The sequence below is a fragment of the Xiphias gladius genome, chromosome 18, assembly GCF_016859285.1.
Source record: "Xiphias gladius isolate SHS-SW01 ecotype Sanya breed wild chromosome 18, ASM1685928v1, whole genome shotgun sequence".
Taxonomy (NCBI): Eukaryota; Metazoa; Chordata; class Actinopteri; order Istiophoriformes; family Xiphiidae; genus Xiphias; species Xiphias gladius.
Window position 1 is genome coordinate 9,161,476 of NC_053417.1, and position 12,876 is coordinate 9,174,351.

At 40.1% G+C, this 12,876-nt stretch overlaps 1 protein-coding gene across 2 annotated transcripts in view; it reads left to right on the forward strand.

Moving 5' to 3' along the window:
- Positions 1-12,194: 12,194 nt before the first annotated feature.
- Positions 12,195-12,876, forward strand: part of LOC120803621 (helicase ARIP4-like) — an 88,484-nt gene continuing 87,802 nt past the window's right edge. The window contains exons 1-2 of one of the 2 annotated variants that reach the window (XM_040152260.1): positions 12,195-12,250; positions 12,395-12,550. The gene's annotated coding sequence lies outside the window, so the exon portion shown is untranslated. Of the gene's footprint in view, positions 12,251-12,335; positions 12,551-12,876 lie in introns of those variants that run through there. The other variant, XM_040152259.1, reaches the window with a different exon arrangement.

The window sequence follows — 12,876 nt, forward strand, 5'->3', positions numbered from 1 at the left end:
GTCTGGATATTTGTTCTTGTCCTTTGGGAACAAGATATTGTGAAAAGAATCCAAGCACAACGGTCAGCTTACTAGCTTCAAAACTTTCCCATGCATGAGCTTTAGAAATGTAGTAAGGGATTTTTTGGGTCACTTTCCGGAAGTGGAAACGAGCCATGAACACGATATCATCACCTTTTAAAGTTAATATTACAAGCTTGTTAGCAAACCGTTGCTTATTTACACATCCAGCAGACACAGAGCAACATCATTTGGAGTTGTGTTTCTGACCACCTGATGAATTTAGGCCAATATTCACTCTTTTTTAGATCAGTTTTGGTCTCCTTTAGCTACTAAATGCTTACAAGGCACTTTGGTGTTGGGAAGGTAACGCACAGTGGGTTTTTAGAGCTTTTTTGCTGAAAACATCTGCTCATGCAGACAAAAATGTTACCGATGAGAGCGGTGAGATTGAACCAACACAGTTATTTTGTGTGTCGTAAAACCAAAACAATAGGCTGAAAGAAGCTGAGACATTCTGTAAAGCTGAGGGGTACAAGAAAAAAACTCAGATTGTCTCAGATTATAAAGTCATGACTTTGCATGGAAAAACTCAGAAATTCTCTGAGATTATTGTCACAAATTTATGAGAAATAATCACAGCGAATATTCTACTATTTTCTGGTAAGTGTTTGTGAGTTTTTTCTTGTAAATTTACCATTTACCATTTTAATCTCAGAGAATATCCGAGTTTTTTTCTCGTAAATTTTAAGACTATAATCTTGGACATTCTAAATTTTTACTCAGAATATTACCCCCTCCATCAATTTTTTTTTTTCCGTCAATACGCCGTTGCAGTTTCTGTAAATTGATGTTGATGTAGCATGTCATTTTTTAATGCTTCAAATATAAATCTTGACTTCTCATGTTAATCAATAGATACTTCTAGGGGTAAGTAGATTTCGTGTGCGTGTAATTTGGTAGAACTGACCCATTAAGAAAAAAAGATATAAAGATCTCAACCGTGTGCAGAAGTAATGGAAATTCTGTGAATTTCCATTTCCATGGAAATTCTCATTTGGTCTGGATCTAATTGGTCAAAGACTCTAATCATCGGCAAAATTATTTTGTTCCACTGCCTTTAAACAAGGCAAACGCCTGTTGAGTATTGGCTGACAACTTAAAAAAAACTTAAAAACTGGCCTTGTCACTTCTATTGTACCAGTCTGTAATGGCAGGAGTCCAAGTGCTCGCTTTTCAATCTGCTATCATGAAGTGGCTGATGAATTGTGGAGTCCAACATGCAGTTTCCCGCTCCTGATGAGACTCCTGGCCGCTCAGGAAACCTGCAACATCGGATTCGATCACTTTGATAAACGGACTCATTGACGCTACTGTGAGGGCGAATACTTAAGGAGATTAAAATGAGCGACGTGCCAGCATTCCACTTCACTCCAAGCCACAGGCCAAGCCAGGGAAACCCTATTGGGCAGCTGTGAATGGCTGATTGAATGACTGATGGGCTGGTTGGACCTCAATCAGCACTTTTGCTGCCCAGGTCAAGATGAAGCAACAGAGGAGACTGTCCACGTCATTTATTACCTTCCAAGGTGTCTGCCCTTCTTTTGATTTCATCACTTCTCTCAAGAAAAGAGGCAGTAACAGCATTTTTTTTTTTTTTTTTTGCTCCTCCCACTGACTAGTTAAAGGACCAGACTAGTACTTTAGCCCTTTTCTTGTATAATAACTTAACATCTCTAACCATTAACTAAAGTATGCTATTTGTTTTGACATTTGATTGTCTGGCTACCTATCTCCCAAGCAGCCACTGAATTCAATTCATTCATCCACGGTATGAAAATCAACTTACAGAGATAAACACAGTCTGCTTAGTCTGCTTCCATTTTGATCCAAGTTTTGTTATCATTGTGATAATGCACTTTTTATACTTGTATATAAGGTTGACATTCAAAAAATGTGAAACAATGTGGTAAGTCCATGCTTTGGAAATGGTTTTTCAGTCTGTAAAAGATCTGTGATTTGCAATGAATGGGCTAAAACATGCAAAAAACACCAAAATATTCAACATCATCCGTGCATTTAGACTTCTTTAAAAAGAGTTCTTCTAAAGAATTTCACCACTATTCATATTGACAATCAAATGAGCTGTGTTTTTATAATTCACTCTGTCAACAAGCATCCACAGATTTTTTAAACTGCCCACCCCAAAATCTGCAGCGTTTCAGCACACAAATGTATGGACGAAGATCTTGGTGATAACCTCAGTCAAATCGAGTCTCTGTTGTAGCAACAAAGGCATCAGGATGGTAATATCATTCCTGTCTCCCTCTCATTTTGCACATCTCAGTTGATTCATACACCACGTATCTGCTTGAAAGGAAAGTCTGAAAACAAGTTGTGGATGAGACTTGGGGAGTTAAGTTAATATAAAGCTGAGAAAGGAAATAGTCATTTCAATTTTTCAGACTGAAATGAATTAAAATTAAGATGTGATCATGAGAAGATTTTGGTCAGTTGTCCTGTGGCAATTTCATGGTAGGCCTGTTAAGTGGCCAAGAAGACAGAACAACTTTTATATCTGTCGTTTCATGTTTCCTTCTTTTCTTCCATCCTTTCTATTTGTCTCTCCAAAAGGTACGACTTTAGTGTATTGAGAATTACACTATTCTTGACGCACAATTATTCCCAACATTTAAAGGTTTTCAAACCAATCACTTGAACTAGCTCCAACTGGCTCTGTTCAGTTCAGGTGAGTATAATACCAAAAGTACAGTCTTAGGCCAGCTACCTCTATTGAGTAAGCCGTGCCGGCATAGGCCCTTTTAACGGCAAACATTTTGACTTTTCATGTTAGGAAAGGCACAGGAATCAACGGCATAAGAATCAAATGAGATGTGCACAATGCAGAATGCACAATACCAGGACCTTGACCTCAGCCATCATTAATCTATTGTTTACACCTCTGCTTTTCCTACTGTGACATGTTCAAATGTCCTTTCATGCAAAGGCCTATTGTCAGCCACTATGGTCTCCAAGGTGACCATAGATCAGCCACAACATTAAAACCCGGAACTGGTGTTAATGTTGTGGCTGATCACTACTGACATTGTATAAATTCAGGTGAACGATAGCCTTATTGTTAGCCTTATAATGGCTCACAATAAGTTACCAGCTAATGATAATAACAAATTAGCCTTATGATGGCCAGAGTCAGCTATCGTGTTACTGATGTTGCAGAACAGTCAACTTAAAGTAAGTTAGCTAACACTAAAGTCAGAAAACATGTTGACATTGTGTAATCTTCCTTTGCTCAAAGCAATAGCCAACGTTTGCAGCTAATGTTACTATTTTCACTATTTTGAATTAACATTAGCCTCACAATGGCCAGAGTTAGCCTGAAAAAAAAAAGAAAGATAGCAAGCAATTGTTTTCATGCGGAGTTAACTTAACTCAAATAGCAGATGAAAGCAGCGACAGATCTGATGTTTTTCTGAAATGAATTAACTGTATACACACAAGAGGAATATACAGCAGCAGAGGTATTTCTTTTATACCAAAAGGCCATGCGAAAGAAAAGTCAGTGTGTCATGCATTTTAAAATATGTCACTCAAAGAAGGGAGACACCTACTATGCATGACCCTTATGACCCTCTTAAGGAACAAACACATTTATTTCCCTGTGATGGCTGCAGGATTGCTAAACTTCAATTTTCAACAATTGGACAAGTGGATTCAGTGTTTGTTTACCTTTCACGCAACACATGCTGGGGTTTTAAATTAAGATATAAGAGAGAAAGTCTGGGTTTTGGTTTGTGTGCACTTCAGAGCGCCTTGGAATCTCAATGAGTTAAAGGAAATAACAGAAAGAGCTTCTGGTTGTTTTTCTTCTGTCCTTCCCCCATCTATCGAGTACCTGATCACCATGTGCACCATTAAATATTTCCAAAACCATAAGTGATATCACTACTGTAATGTCACTGCTCTATAAACGCAGAGGGCAATCATTTACTGTGACGATAAATAATAATAGACCTCTGCGAGGGTGATGAGAAGCTGTTCTCGTTTATCTCTCTCTTGTTATTAATTCTCTTCTCTTCTCATTTGCTTCTTTGCCCTCTGAAAGTCATGACAGAAGGAATCAAGCAGCTCTTTTAACTCATCTGAAAGTAAACTTGAACATGAAATGAATGATTAATTAAATTATTTAATATTTTTGACCTGATATCTGAGTCTGGTACTCAAACGGGTGAGTGCAACAACTAGTCAACAAGTTTTGCCTTAATTTTTCTTAAACTATTTACACCACCGTTTTCATCCACTGAATGCAGAGTTAATCACTGTAATGTGCATGACGGGAAAGATTCGGCCCTTGTCAGCATTCTGTGTGGGCCGTGTCCCAGCGCATCCTGCAGCAGAGCAGACTGGGTGAAATCTGTGATGACGACAGTGAAGAAAAGGTTGGGATTATTATGGTTATTTTTACTGTAACCTGATAAATGAATATTGGTTTGACACTGCACGATAACCAGTTGCGCAAACGCAAGACTGCCAGAAATTAAAGGTTACACCAATGCAGGATATTTTGTACACAGAGTGAAAGAAAATGAAGGGAATGGATAGTTAATTACTGAAGGTAACTGTATGTGGTTGAAGTCATGCTGACAACATGGTAACATTTCCACAGACTGTTTTGTATTTTTTAGAGATCGTGAATGTTGAACACAAGTTTTTCATATTTATTTTCCATCAAGTTGATGGAAGTGAAGAAATTTGTTATCAGCTCCTTTTACCTTGAACAGCTCCCCTGGAAACCATCCAGCCATCTGAAGAGTTTGGAAGTTTAATGTAAACACAGTATGTGTGCCAGAGCAGTCACCTCTAAGGAGGTCTGGTACCCCTAAAATCACTGACAAGTCAGTGGCACAGCCTCCTGAAGGAAACTATAGAGTAATGTTGGCAGGCAGATGTTTCCTTTCAAGGGTGAGATAAAATGGTGGGAAATGAAATGATAACTACTCATTTAAATTTGAGTCCCTATTACAGCTGCATCCAATTTTTTTGTCACTATATGTCACTGTTTTCCATTGCTATGCAGATGACACCCAATTATGCATTCTGTATTATGTACTACTTTGCTAAAATTAAAAGTTGGATGTCAAAAAACGTCCTGCAGCTGAATGACTCCAAATCAGAGGGAATTATAGTTACCCCCTGTGGCCCCAGTGCAAGTAGCATTAATAATCTCTGGTCTAGTCTGGGTGCTTTATCTAATAATGTTAGAAAAGACTCCCAAAACCAAAGTGTAATTTTTGACTCCTTTGGAGCTCAGGTGACTGCAATTGTGCATTCCTGCTTCGCCAAGCTGAGACGGCAAACCCAGATCAGGTCATTTCTTTCCCCTGCAGATTTAGGAAAGATCATCCATGCATTTTTTTCTCTCCCAGACTCAACTATTGCAACGCACTCTACTCTGGTATCAGCAGGCGAAACACCCAAAGACTGCAGTAGATACAAAACGCTGCCGCCGGGCTGCGAACACATGCTAAGAGAAGCAACCACATCGCACCGATCCTTGCTCCCATTCACCGGCTTCCTCTGAGTTTTAGAATTGAGTTTAAGATTTTACTGCTTGTTTTTAAAGCCTTGAATGGCCTGGCCCCAACTCGCTGTGAGCCTCACCGCTGCTTGAGATCCTCTGGCGGGGGCTCTACTTATGGTTCCCAAATCCCAACTTTTCACTAAAGGTGACCGGTGCTTTGCTGTCCGGGCCCCTCAGCTGCGGAACTCCCTGCCTTGAGATCTCAGGCAGGCAAACTCAGTGTTTTTTGAATCTCTTCATAAAACTCACTTTTATCATATGTCTTTTTCTTAACTAGTGGCATTTTTTGTCATTTAAATTATCTTATCTTGTTTATATCTCAAGTTCTGGTTCTTATTTACTTGCAAGGGCTAACATTTTTGCAAACTCTCCTCTGTAGAACATGTCATGTGTTTCATGTCAGATCTGCAGGCTGCAGTTGTATATGAAGGTAGAGAAGAGTCTGCCAAGCTGTTTCTGTTTTTAAGTTGGGTCAGACCATAATAAAATCCTATCCCATTAGAAGTGAACTTAACTGAGAGAGAGAGGGAGAGACAGATAGAGATACTAAGTAGAACAGATGGCCCACAATAAAAGAAGGAAGCCGTCCAATGAATGAATACAGGAATAGAAAAGTAGAAGCAGTAGAGCAGAAGAATACAACAGAAGATTTGAAGGAAAACCACACAGAAGTGCACTAATATAAGAGACTGGAGAGACTAGCATTACACAAGAAGAACACTGGTACCTCACTAAGTATAACAGACACCACAACAGCATCATCCACCTGCAGGTTTGCTTTGTTGCCCGACATGATACTGTACAGACACTGAGGAAACTGAATCAGGGAGAATATTTGCAGTAACAGTGGTAAACAAAATTATAGTTTATGTATGCATGTTGTCTTAAACTTAAGGCTGAAGTTAGAGCACTCTTTTGCTGAGAAAACGGATCCACTAGTTTTTTTTATCTGTTTATTGCTTATATTAGATTTGACATAAGGCCTCTCAACAAGACTCTGTTTTTACATAAAGTAGCATATGGCAGAGCTGATAAGTGAGCAACCGAGATGGCACATGATTTCCTCTCTGCTGCACTGCACACACACAAACACACACATAAACACACACACACACACACACACACACACACACACACACACACACACACACACACACACACACACACACACACACACACACACACACACACACGGGAAAGGAGAGAGAGAAGAGCAGGCATACACTTCGAAAAATGGATGATACTGAGGATGAGATCATGTACAAACAGTTAAGCTTTTCTCACAGTGGAAATTTTGATTTGTTATAGAAGAAAAAGCACTGGTGCTAATGAATCTTACAGTAAGCCACCATGCACAATACCAAGACCCTGAAACTGAACGCTTGAATGAAATGCAACAGCAATTATTGTTGTTAGTTACACCTGTGTTAAATTGACAAAATGTCCACTGTGGAAAGGGTCTGTTGTTCATGAGACAGTCCCACTGCACGGCCTCATGCGGATTCCATGAAAGAGCTTAAGCCTCAAACATTTTACTGCGTTTTACTGTTTACATTATGACAGAGGTGTACCAGTGGACGTCAATCAAACTGTGGCCCAGTTCCAGTGTCCACCACTGAACCCTCCCAGACTTCGGCTGATGTCACCGGCGTCATCAACCACGTCCCCGAGTGCAGGAGGGTGTGAGGGCTGCAGACGCCGCGTAAGGAGCAGACCTTTTTCATAGCAGGCGTTTTGACTTGTCAGAGCAGGAAAAGCAAAGGCGAAACATATTTCGTGCATGATGGTTCAGTTCCATTAAGTGTCCCAGGATGACATGCTAGTGAGCCAGCATGCACAACACCCAGCACCCCAGACCTAGTCACCTAAATTGAATCTGCTCGATGTTTATCTTATTAGTTACAACAGATTCCCCATCATGCTTTTATGACATAAACAAGTACACATAGTGCTGGTTAGTGACATGTGCGTCAAGGATTCTTCTTGCCAAGTCCTTCCATGTTATTTATGTTTGTTTGTTTTGTTTTTTTTGTTTTGTTTTTTTACACTCAATGAATTCCAAAGTCATCTCTGTTTTTAATGTCACAAAGCTGTGTGTTGAGGGTTATTCCCATGAGCAAAGTAAGAATCCGCAGCGCTGCAGGAAAAAGAAAAAGCTCAAAAAGTCAACCAGAGGGCCACTGAGCGCTTGCCTACTTCACGGTGGGGAAAGCCCTGAGCCCTTGCACGCTTACCGGCACAGAGCCAGTTTACGCCTCGGTTTTTCATGAAATACATTGTGGGAGAGCGGCATCAATCAACAGAACACTGAATAATCAGGCAGATTCTGTGTGTATATCAACATCTGTGAGTATGACGACTTTCCCCTGTGAACACAGTATTAGTTACAGCATCAAGGGAGGGTGGCTCCATCTAGTGTACATATGAGGTCAACACAAAAAGAAGGGTCAAACCGTCTCGGTGCCTGATTGACTCCGTCTCTCTGACTGCATTTGATTGCAGTCACCATCTTGAGCTGTCTGATATTAACAAGTTACAACCACGGGAATCTTTCCTGCCACCCCTGTTGATCCCACATGATGAAAATTGCAGCCAGACGGCCATTACAGTGTATGCACTTGCATCTTTAAAAGGCTGCGGGGGTTTTGAGGCTGGTAGGGGTTTTGCCTTAGATACTCCTTTCTGTGATCTTCATCTATGCTGCAAGAGGAGCTCCTCCCACTCACACCTCACACGTTTTTGAGAGTGTGTGTTCATCTTTTGTTGACATTTACGCAAACTTTTTCTGTTTAATGCACAGGGATAAAGCAGTTGGTAGTGTCATATTTTCAGTTTGTAAAATAAAGCAGCGCATCAAAACAGTTGATATACCTGTACACCTGCTTGATGGTTTTTTTTAAAAAAGATATTCTGGGTTATTTGAGTTTCTGTACTTTCCTGTCCTTATACATTAAAGACCTCTAAGTGTCTTTCTTTCTTTTTTTCTTTTTTAAAAAGGGTCTATTTTGAAGTTTCTGCACGTACAGTTGATGAGCAATCTCCACTAAATTGATTAATCTATCAAGCAATTGTAAACTAAATTAAGTGCTTGAACAATTTGCAAAAACTAAAGTATCATTATTTGTTAAGTTAATTCAAGCAGCATGAAAATTATTTCAGTGAATGAATATTAATGTAGGCAATCTGATGATAACGGCCTTTGACTTTCAAATATAAATTACCATGAAGTTAATCAGAATCAGTCTAAAATAAATAAAGCTGTAAATCACTGATTTTGCATAAATAAATGTAATTTGGCTGTGTTGCATGAATTGTCACGGTCTCAAAGCCCTCGTGGGTGAGGAAAGATCGCCTCAAACTGACCTGAGACAGGAAGTTTCAAAAAAGCATACGAGATGACAGGCTGAAAGAAAAAGGGAGATGGCCGAGCCTCAGAGCCTGTTCCAATTTCCTGAGCAGCCAATGCCATCTATCTCTCCTTCCACTCCACAGATACCTGTCCTTAAACACACACACATATATAGATTCACAAACACCTTTACTTCATCTAGAGAAAAGAAGAGAAGAGAAGACAGGAAAAGCTTTCACACTGGACAGTGCAAATATAGCAAGTTGGAGAAGACAGAGCGACTTGCTCAGAGGCATGGAGACAGAGAAAATGAAGAGGAAGAAATTGTAATTTATTAATAACAGACTGAAGCAAGCAAGGATTTTGATCATTAGTGGAGAACAGTGGAGAAATTGAAGAATGCCCTAAATAAATGAAAGCAAAAAAAGAACGAGAGTAAAAAAGAAATAGCAAATGGCTTGTTGCTTTGTGTTGTTTATGGAAAGCGCTCCCCAGATTATGTTTGGCCTTTCGGAGAGTGAATGCTGCTGATCAATGTGTCTGGGAAGAGGAGCTGCCAATATGAAACAACATCACCAAGACTGCTAGCTCCCTCACTTTCTTTCCACTTCTTACAGAGTTACCCTGAGTAATAACTACTCATGTTTCTCCTCAATTATCCCAGAAAGCAATGTATTATCTGCTCCTGTTTAACTGGTATTTTTGTTACCTCTGATCTGTTGGCCAACATACAGCTACTAGTTATAGATACATTACAAATTAAAAAGGTACTGTAGATATGTATCATATGGGAAACCGAGGCTTGACAGGGTTGTCCTATGTTTTCTATCTTAAATGCAAATCTCAAATCAAAAGCATAGTTATGAATGTGTGTGTTGTCTTTTCAAAATGCATTTACACATAGATAGCAAATGAAAAAAAAAATGAATGCAACTCATTTTAAAAGTGACTGGATTTTGTGTACAAGCCATTTGCCCACACTGTTTGACAGCGTCACTGTCTAACTACAGTTGTGTCCTTGAATTAACAGTTATTTTTTTCTACAAACAGCAATCGAATAATGCATTTAATGTGCCGTCTCATACAGGAGGCCATCTCAGCCTCCTCCGTCTCAGCCCACTGTTAAAATTGCATAAGCCGGTGTTATGCGAAGCAATGCGCATTAATGGCCGATAGAGGGCGCTATATGAACGCGAAAAAGAGAAGCTACACTGCAGCTCAAGGAGGTTAGGTAAGGGATGCTACTGCATGTTTAGCCAGGCGAGAAAGTGCAGCAGTCCACCTGCTGATCAGTTTCAGTATCAGGTCTGTTTAATGCATAAGATGTTATGAAAACGCCGAATTAAGCAGTCACTATAACATTTTAAAAACTATAGCATATTGGAACAGACATGTTGACGACACTGTTTACATGCATAGTTGAGTTGGTTTTTATAGTCATTTCTTAGCACCGTTCACAGACGGCAGCCTGTTTTTTGTATTCATGTGAATCCCAGCTTCACCCTCAGTCTCACTGAGCTGACCAGACATATAGTCAGCATAAAACCGTCTCCCTCAGCCCCCAGCAACCTGAAAAAACAGACAGACAGTGGCGACACAAATCACTGTTATGTATCTTTAGGCCACAGCAAAAGCACCAGCCGGATATGATAGGTGGTTGCACTAGTTAGTCTAAATAAGATTTTATAGTTCGCTTAGGGGCAAGAGGAGGAGTGTATTCACTCATTTTAATCAGATCTAATCTTAAAAATATTTCACATAATGAATGCTTTCAAACCCCCACGTAAAGGTTTAGTCAACATACATTGTATAATATACTAGACTACATAGCATAGCAAAATCATATCATATTGCAGCAGTCACTGTTCCATGCTTCACTTCATAGAACTCTGCGTCATAAAATCAGGTAGGAAAGGTTTTAGTGATTCTACTGGGGGACGGAATAGTGAGTTAAGGCTGCTGAGCTTTCTGCCTTGCCTCACGTCTAAACCCCAAGGACGAGGTTTCCATTGCAGTTTTAATTCAGAAATAAAGCACACATGCACACACACACAAACTAAAACCTACATTCGCTCTAGAAAAAAAAAAAAACCTGTACTGACAATATCAAAGATGCTTTTTCCTGTCTCTGTCTTCCCTTCAGTGGCGAAAAATCTCCACTGAAGATTTTCTTAGCGAAAAAAAAGCAATTTGGATGATGATAAAGGATTAAAATTGTTTTACTCCAGCTTGGTCATGAGTGGGTTTGCCTGAAAGACCTCTGCTGATGCTGCCATCAAACCAAATTTGTCATTTATTTTAGTAAGGACATGGCTCTCTGTCCATAATTGTTCCCAACTCATTCACCCCATGCAATTTTCCAAACCCCCAAGTAAAGGTTTAGTGAACATAATTTGTCTGAACTGAACTTTGACAAGTTAAAATACAACATCTCCAAACTTAATCAGTGTGTCGTAGAAGTAAAAAAAAAAAAAAAAACCGGCACAGATCGATTAAGCTGTTCCAGTAAGTGACCCCATATGCAGGACACCATAGCCCTGGAACTGGTACACTAGAATGGAATACAGCCATCATTTAGTATTAGTTAGCACCTGTGTACGACATGTGGAATTGTCCCCCATGAAAGACGTACATAGCTGTTAGATGACAGGTGCAACAGTACTAACATGGGAGAGTCACAGAGATGTCAGTCATGAGACTCACAGATTGCATCAGTGCCCTATTTCAAGAAGTTACTTGAATAATATTTCTGTGTAAAAATAGCCGCCACACACTCACAGCATATGCCACTGGCACGTGTTTTTACTTATTTTGCCAAACTAAATCTCTTCTCAGGACGGCGCGGACTTGTCCAGCTTGTGCTGGATTGACATCTGTCTCACTTGTGTGTTAGGGTGCGACAAATGACCTTCCTATTAGTACACAGAGATTGGTGACATTATGTCCTTTCCAGCATAGCCGGAATAATTGAAATCACCTGTAAATATAATTCAAACTACAGTATGTTTTCATTTACTACAGAGGTAATTTCCCTTACGTTAGGATTCATAGAATTAACTTTGTGTTTTCAAGCAAACATTAAAACAACCAATAAATTTACAAAATAGATGCATTTTTTAAAATCATTTATTGATTGATTGATTGATTGTCAAATCATTGGCCTGACTTTTTCTCTGTCAATAAAACAAAGAAAGGCACTGTCCTTTGAAGAACCAAGTAAAAGCTTATGAGTCGGTAGTATGTGAGCATGACCGTAAATAACAGGTAGTAATAACAACAACAACAATAACTAAAAGACAGATGTAAGTTATTTCACACGAAATGGATCTAAAGGTAACTTTCTGTGCTTGACTTGTGTTGTCATGCAGATTTTGTGCCTCTGCTAACCCACAACAGTTTGGATGTTCGTGCACTTCCGGAACTTTCGTAATGGTTTTTCTGTGCAGAGCGCGTGCAGGGACCAACAGGACCGACCCTCCTCTTTTAGCAAGAAAACTGATGAATGAGTGAAAGCGGCCGAGCCTGCCCCGCAGCTCAACACCACTTCAGAAAGACCAGCTTTTCTTACTTGGAGGGACTGGCCGCAGAAACGGGGACGAAAGGTGAGAAACAGATACCGGCCGTAGTGTCCGCTCGCTAATGTTTCCTGTCTGTTAAAACCGTCTTTTTTCTTCTTCTCTGTTTGCGTCTTTTTGTGCGACAGTGCGGAGCGTCAATTAGGCTCCAGACAATAGCGGAGCATGCTGCACCTCCGCTTCCTGCCCGTCTGCATTGCTGATGCAGCCTCCTTCCGTGTTATGAAACGAGCAGGCACGCCGCTTTCTTTCTTTTTCTTTTTTTTCACAACAAGCCCCCTCGGCACGAGCCGTGACCGCGGCAGAGACGAAGCCAGCGGGACGAGCGAGCTGACGCATCTGCGGGATGAAAT